The sequence below is a fragment of the Nicotiana tabacum genome, chromosome 8 (genome assembly GCF_000715075.1).
Source record: "Nicotiana tabacum cultivar K326 chromosome 8, ASM71507v2, whole genome shotgun sequence".
Lineage (NCBI taxonomy): Eukaryota > Viridiplantae > Streptophyta > Magnoliopsida > Solanales > Solanaceae > Nicotiana > Nicotiana tabacum.
This window is the reverse complement of record NC_134087.1, coordinates 26,130,584-26,139,115: the sequence shown is the minus strand read 5'-3', so window position 1 is coordinate 26,139,115 and position 8,532 is coordinate 26,130,584.

Sequence of the window (8,532 nt, the reverse complement as noted above, 5' to 3'; positions counted from 1 at the left end):
AGTACAAAAATGGACCCCTGAAATTTACACTATGCGATCGCGAACCTTTCTATGCGATCGCATAGCACAAACACCTGGACACTAGCAGACAGCAGATCCTGCAATTTTTCCTAAGTTAAAAAACTTCCCGAGACCTATCCGAAACTCACCCGAGCCCTCAGGGCTCCAAACCACACATGCACACTACCTCAAAAACACCCTACGGACTTACTCGTGCATTCAAATCACTAAACTAACATCAACAACTATGAATTTAGCATCAAAATCATGAAATTTCTCAAGAACTTCAAATTTTCCATTCTTCTCAAAAACGATATGATTCCCTTCGTTTCAAGTCCGTTTCTTACCAAACTTATCTTAAATCACATATAAGACCTGTATCGGGCACCGAAAACAAAATACGGGCTCGATACCATCATGTTTTAATCACAATTCATTTCTATAAATCATAAACAATTTCAGAAAATAATTTTCTTTAAAAATTCATTTCTCGGGCTTGGGACCTCGGAATTCGATTCCGAGCTTACGCCCAAGTCCCATATTTTCCTACAAACCCTCCGAGACCGTCCAATCACGGGTGGGTTCGTTTATCCAAAATGTTGACGGAATTCGATTGTCCTTTAATTGGAAAAACTCCCTCTGCGCCCCTCGCGGTGCCGGAAAAAGGAGGTGTGACAGCTCTGGCGACTCTGCTGGGGATTAAAAACCCAGAACCATTGGTTCAGGGTTAGAAATTCGAGCTTAGATAAATTGTTATATTTGGCTTTATCTGATTTTTACATGTTTGAGCCTAATGTGCTAGATGCTGCTTTTACCGCTTTGATATTATTTGACTGCATATATAAACTGTGCCGAACCCTTCTCTCTTCACCTCCGGGGATGTGCTTACTGGTTGAAACTCCCTATTCTGTTAGTGTCATACCCTGAAATAAAAAAGAGGCTCGGATAAGTTACGAAGCCGGATGGCCTTTTGGTTCCCGGTAAGTTGCCCCCTCCTCGACTTGAGTTGTCCGCTCGGGTACACAGTCTAGAACACCGACTCAGGTTTTGAACATAGAATAACATGACTTCATGACGGATCCCTAGTAGGAACGATTATTTGCATCATGTTGCATTTGACTTAGGGGACTCAACACAGGGGTTGGGTCCGTTTAGGACTAGCATCCTGAAATGAAAAGACCATCCTGCTGCATCCTATTTGTGTTGTGCATTTATTCTGAACCCGCATGTTGACCGGTTTTTGAATCTCGGGAACGTTGGAAAATTGAAAAAAAAAAGAGAAAAAGAGAGAAATAACAGTTAGGGAGTTAATTGATTATTTTAGAAAAATCCAGTGTCCAAGTACTGTTGGAGCTCTGCCGAAATATATTTTACTTTTAAAATTATTTGTTTACCCAAAAAAAAAGCAGGAAGTGTGTAGGAAAAAGTCCTCTATTTTAGTTTGTTTTGTTTTCAAAAAAAAAAAAGGAAAATATGTTTGTTTTCAAAATCAGTTAGTTTACTTGCCCGAACTACGCGAGTTTGATTCTCACCGGATGTGAGATACGTAGGCAACCCTTATCGGGTCCAACCCCACATTTTGCTAAAATAGCCAAAAACAAAAAAATAAATAAAAAAAAACATGTCAAAATTTTAATTTTGTCATGAAGAAGTCGGGTGACGCTGTTTTGTCAAAACATAGCCGAATGTTCCGGAAAGGGACGCCGGAAGGCTGACTTTGCATAAATAGCCACCTTTTGGGTCATGTTTAGGATTTGGTCCAGTTGACCCACACAGCCTTAAAAATCTTCGTCCCCGAGGCGTTGAAAGGCCGTGTTTGCAATATTGAGTTTTCTATTTTTGAAAAATGATAAAAAGAGTCATAAACAAGTCGGGTGATGTTGTTTTTGTCAAAACATAGCCGAATGTTCCCGAAAGGGACGCCGGAAGGCTGAACTTTGCATAAATAGCCACCTTTTGGGTCATGTTTAGGATTTGGTCCAGTTGACCCACACAACCTTAAAAATCTTCGTCCCCGAGGCGTTGAAAGGCCGTGTTTGCAATATTGAGTTTTCTATTTTTGAAAAATGATAAAAAGAGTCATAAACAAGTTGGGTGATGTTGTTTTTGTCAAATATAGCCGAATGTTCCCGAAAGGGACGCCGAAAGGCTGACTTTGTATAAACAGCCACCTTGGGTCATTTTTTTAGGATTTTTGGTCCAATTGACCCACACAGCCTTAAAAATTTTCGTCCCCGAGGCGCTGAAGGACTGTGTTTGCCTCACCTGGTTTTTATTGTAATTTGAAAAGAAAAAAAAACAAAGAGTCATCGGTCAGGCGAATACCGTTTGAATTTTTAGTCAAAATAAGTTGAGCCAGCTTCGGCCGCGTCTTAAACCGTTCTTGCCGAAATAGCCTTAGAGTACCTTTCAGTTATCGAAAGGTTATTTTCGTAAAAGAGCGGACAATTTTGTAAAGTTTCATTAAATAATCCTCCCCGACCTCAAAATTCATGTGGAATTTGGAAGGGGCCACGTTTGCAAAAATAACCGTTCGGTTGTATTTGTCAAACGGAGAAAGGAAGCTGGCCATTTGTTTTTGGAGTTTGTAAATCTTCTAATTAAGATATGTGGGTTGTTTGATTTTCTAGTTTGTAGGTCATCTTCAAACCTTTGAAACCCAGTTTGTTATAATATGACAAAAAAAATGTTTAGTATTGTTTATCTTTTATTGGGTCCGAACTACGCAAGGTCTGATTCATGCGGGGTTATGATACGTAGGCAATCTTCATAAGATTCGACCACAACAAAAATGAAAACAAAAAATGAAAAAAAGAAGGAAAAGAAAAGAAAAAAAATGAATGAAAAAATCGAAAAAAAAGAAAAAGAAAAAAAATGAAAAAAAAATGTTGTTAATAATGGGGACCGACTGAGTCCATTTTAACCTGTTGTTTCGAATCACAAAGAAAGAAGGTGGTTGGTTTGTGGTAAGCCGGACAATGACACCCAGAATATCGCGCAGAATCCTTTACTTGCACCTTATGATACACACTCTGCGGGAATCGGGTCTGATAACAGAAGCACTCGAATCCTATTGGGGACTTGTTGACGGAGGTTGATGATATTAAAGCTGATAATGGTCTTGGCAGTATTAATGCGAACGCTCAATGGCTAAGATGCCAATTTTGATAAAGTGGGAGGACGCTCCGTTCCTTGGTTAGCAAGAGAGAAGCTTGTGGTGGCTTATTTTGTTGTCATTTCTGTTGTCCGGATTATTCTTAGGGTTGTAATCCGAATATTGTCTTGTGTCAAACCTTCTTATCTTTCCAGTTTGTCATATCAGTTTGTTTAAGTTTTGTCGAGGCTGTGTTAGGATTTTATTCTGGTTGTTTTGTTTGTTTTATTATTCAAACCATTTCGCCGGTAGTCTAATACAAAAGCCGGTCTTTTATTGTTTCCAGTCATCTTTTTGTTTAGTCCTTTTATCATTTTGTTCAGCGCCGATTCTCGTGACATGACATGCGCACACAGTTTGGGCCTAGTCTTTAAAGTTAATCATAAAACCCTGGAGAGGTGATCAGAACATTTAAAGGAAATAAGGACGGTTTGAAATTATTCAAAGCTCGAGTCATGTGGAACTGGGGCAAGTAAAACATAAAGAAAACCGTTAAAGGAAAGATTCGCCAAAATTGACATAAGGGTCTTCATGATAATGAGAAGTGAGAGTGTCGCCCAACGGTGCTTTAGAAATGACAAATGAAAAAGCAAACGTGTGAATATAATTGTCAAGTCCAGCACCATCGGAAGAGACTATAAATCTATGTGCAATTATGTTGTTTGCACTTGGCATATTTTGAAGACTGGAATGACGAAGGCATTTTGTTCTGCTACCTAAACACTTTATCCTTCGTTACCCCTTTTGAGCCTTATTTATTTTCTTTCATACCCCTCGTTTGGAATCAATAGCAACGACTAGGAAATACGAGCCTGGAAGGTAAAGAAAAAAAAATAAAAATAAAAACGAAAAAAAAAGAAGAAGAGAAAAATGATAACAAAAAAACAAAAACAAAAGAAAGTCAGAAGAAAACAGAGGAATTGGGAACTACGTTTGACCTGATTCCTCAAAGAGGATACGTAGGCGCTTCACGGCTCGGTCATATGGTGCATAATGGCCACAATGGTCACAGTGTGCATGGTGTAATAAAAATTAAAAAAAAATAAATAATAAATAATCCCCAAGCAAAAAAACTGGGGCAAAGGTTGCGCTTGTTGTAAACAAAATTGGTTCCGAATGTTGTAATTTTAAACCCCAAATTTATTTTGTTTTTGAGCCTTTAATACCCTTTCTTTATAGCATGTCCAAAAACCCACATTACGGTCCAAAGAAAGACCTTCTGACCAGTCTGCAAAAGATGTCAAGTCAGACAAATGAGAGTCTTACCGGCGAACATAACATTCTGTTCCACAGCAGAAAGAACTCTAATCTCCAGCAGAGAGAGTCATACCGGCAACACTCCAAATCCCCAGCTGGAAAGTGATACAAATGAGAGAGTCTTATCGGTGAAAATCTTCACGGACACCATAAGGAGATGAAAGCTGAGAGAAAAACCAAAATTAGAGAGACTTGATGGTGAAAACCTTTTGGGCACTACAAGTCGAATAAGATTGAGAATCAGATTGGGAATTGCCAATTGAAGGTCTTGAAAGACGATTGACGGCGGAGGATAGGCCACATGTGCATGTCATGACCATTAGAGTCGGTGTCTGCGTTTGATAGGTTTTTATTTATAGTATCTTTTGTTAAAGAGTCATCTTTTTCCTTTATCTTTTATTCTGTTCCCTTTTATCTTTTCCTTTCATAGAAAAATTTCCCAGTAGAGTCTGTCTAGTCAGAACAAGTGGGAAATGACTTCAAAATAGGCCATCAGCTTTCCAATTATGCAAGACGAGATCTGACTAGTACATCCAAGTGGTATAGTCAGCAAGGAACAAGCGCGAGGTCAGTGTCAAGAAAGATATCCCCAGCAAAAGGGAATTGACAAAAGGATCGACGAGTGTCAAGAGGGATATCCTTGCCGAAATCAAAGGTTATTAAACCTCAAGGCCAAGGCCCGTGGACAAATCAGGGAGAGCAATGAGCATGATTTGGGAAATTCATGCGAGACTAAAAGGTCAGGAAAATGCCAGTTTCCGAGCTGTGCCACAAAAGAAGAGGGATATCCCCAGCAGAAAGGGATCATTCCCAGCAAATAATATCATCCCCAACAAGTTGTGGAACGCAGAGCAAGGAAGGAGAAAGGGAAAGTCATCCCCAGTAGGAGTATCACAACCAACCATCGTGTTTTAAACTAACAAATTTTGTTTAATTTGAAATAGGTAAAGGAAATGGCATTGATGACAGAAATGCATGCCATAAGGGAGACTGTCAAACTGAGGCAGAAAATTTTCCTTTCATTTGGAAAATTTTCTGGAAATCAGGTACCCATTCGAAGAAGAATAAAGATAGCACCAGTCTCAAGGGAAGTGGTCTTTGAACCAGTGTTGCCCCAATATAATAAGTTTCAATGGAGGAAGTTGTTCCCCAGCAGACAAAACAAAGGGATGACACTTGTGCTCAGAAAAGCAAAAGGCCAGTATCATTCCCAACAGCCTTTCGAAGAGCGAAGCACTAGTTCTGAAGGAATCAAAATCCCCCAGCGGTGTTATCCTCGACAGTGTTATCCCCAGTTGATAACATTTTATCCCCCAACAGGTAAGTAAATAATTCCCCAACAGTGTTATCCCTAGCAGTTTCGAGGAGTCCAACACAAGTTTGGTGAAAATCGGTATCCTCAGCGGCTCCTTTCGGGGAAAGGCAAAATGAGTCGTAAGGGAGGTAGTCTTCGAAGGAAGTAGCTATGAAAAAAAAAGGGAAGTAGTTTGCAGAGGAATGAAACATCCTACTCAAAAGGAAGTAATTTTGGAAGGAGTAAGATAACATATTTACTCAGCAGAGTTATCCACAGCAGTGTTATCCCCAGTGGATCATCGAGATGTAGAAGCATCCTCGACAGAGTTTCGGGCAACCCAGAGTGGGTAAGGAAGAAAAGGAAAAGTCATCCCCATAAAAATAATCCCCAGCAGTTTCGAGGGAAGACAACACAGGTAAGTAAATAATTCAAGAAGAAGGAAATGGTTCACGCATAGGAAACGCACTTCCTAAGTGAAGATTTCATTAATAGGAGATGCATTCCCTCCTAAGTTTAGTTTTACCCATAGGAGATGCATTTCCTCCTAAGTTTGTTTAGTTTCTCCCATAGGAGATGCATTTCCTCCTTAGTTTACCTTTACCCATAGGAGACACATTTCCTCCTAAGTTTAGTTTTACCCATAGGAGAGACATTTCCTCCTAAGTTTGTTTTTTTACCCATAGGAGAAGAGGCATTTCCTCCTAAGTTTGTTTTTTACCCATAGGAGAGGCATTTCCTCCTAAGTTTGTTTTTACCGATAGGAGACACATTTCCTCCTAAATTTGTTTTTTTTAACCATAGGAGATGCATTTCCTCCTAAGTTTATTTTCTCCCATAGGAGACGCATTTCCTCCTAAGTTTAGTTTTACCCATAGGAGAGGCATTTCCTCCTAAGTTGTTGTTTCACCCATAGGAGAGGCATTTCCTCCTAAGTTTGTTTTTTTTACCCATAGGAGAGACATTTCCTCCTAAGTTTGTTTTTTACCCATAGGAGAGGCATTTCCTCCTAAGTTTGTTTTTACCGATAGGAGACGCATTTCCTCCTAAGTTTGTTTTTTTAACCATAGGAGACGCATTTCCTCCTAAGTTTATTTTCTCCCATAGGAGATGCATTTCCTCCTAAAGTTTATTTTTACCCATAGGAGAGGCATTTCCTCCTAAAGTTTATTTTTACCCATAGGAGAGGCATTTTCTCCTAAGTTTATTTTCTCCCATAGGAGATGCATTTCCTCCTAAAGTTTATTTTTACCCATAGGAGAGGCATTTCCTCCTAAGTTTAGTTTCACCCATAGGAGAGGCATTTCCTCCTAAAGTTTAGTTTTACCCATAGGAGATGCATTTCCTCCTAAAGTCTATTTTTACCCATAGGAGATGCCTTTCCTCCTAAGGTTTGTTTTTACCCATAAGAGATGTATTTCCTCCTAAGTTTATTTTTACCCATAGGAGATGCATTTCCTCCTAAGTTTGTTTTACCCATAGGAGATGCATTTCCTCCTAAGTTTGTTTTTACCCATAAGAGATGTATTTCCTCCTAAGTTTATTTTCTCCCATAGGAGATGCATTTCCTCCTAAAGTTTATTTTTACCCATAGGAGAGACATTTTCTCCTAAGTTTAGTTTCACCCATAAGAGAGGCATTTCCTCCTAAAGTTTAGTTTTACCCCTAGGAGAGGCATTTCCTCCTAAGTTTAGTTTCACCCATAGGAGAGGCATTTCCTCCTAAAGTTTAGTTTTACCCTAGGAGAGGCATTTCCTCCTAAGTTTAGTTGTACCCATAGTAAATAATTCAGGAAGAAGGAAATGGTTCATGCATAGGAGACGCACTTCCTAGTTTGAAATCATTAGAGTTTTACCCATAGGAGATGCATTCCCTCCTAAGTTTAGTTTTTACCCATAGGAGATGCATTTCCTCCTAAGTTTAGTTTTTACCCATAGGAGATGCATTTCCTCCTAAGTTTGTTTTTACCCATAGGAGAGGCATTTCCTCCTAAGTTTAGTTTCACCCATAGGAGAGGCATTTCCTCCTAAGTTTTGTTTTCACCCATAGGAGAGGCATTTCCTCCTAAGTTTAGTTTCACCCATAGGAGAGGCATTTCCTCCTAAGTTTTAGTTTTACCCCATAGAAGAGGCATTTCCTCCTATGTTTATTTTTTTTACCCATAGGGGATGCATTTCCTCCTAAAGTTTAGTTTTACCCCTAGGAGACGCACTTCCTAAGTTTATTTTTACCCATAGGAGAGGCATTTCCTCTTAAGTTTGTTTTTACCCATAGGAGAGACATTTCCTCCTAAGTTTAGTTTCACCCATAGGATATGCATTTCCTCCTAAGTTTTAGTTTTACCCCATAGGAGAGGCATTTCCTCCTAAGTTTATTTTTTTTACCCATAGGAGATGCATTTCCTCCTAAAGTTTAGTTTTACCCCTAGGAGACGCACTTCCTAAGTTTATTTTTACCCATAGGAGAGGCATTTCCTCTTAAGTTTGTTTTTACCCATAGGAGAGACATTTCCTCCTAAGTTTAGTTTCACCCATAGGATATGCATTTCCTCCTAAGTTTAGTCTTACCCATAGGAGAGGCATTTCCTCCTAAGTTGTTGTTTAACCAATAGTAGAGGCATTTCCTCCTAAGTTTAGTTTCACCCATAAGAGACGCATTTTTTTCCTAAGTTTGTTTTTACCCATAGGAGAGGCATTTCCTCCTAAGTTAATTGTTGAAATCAGGAGTCCGCCTGGAGAACAGAGACATACTTTTCAAGTTTGATGTCAGGAGTCTGCCTGAAGAACGGAGACATACAGTTTAAATTTTAAAAGTCAGGAGTCCGCCT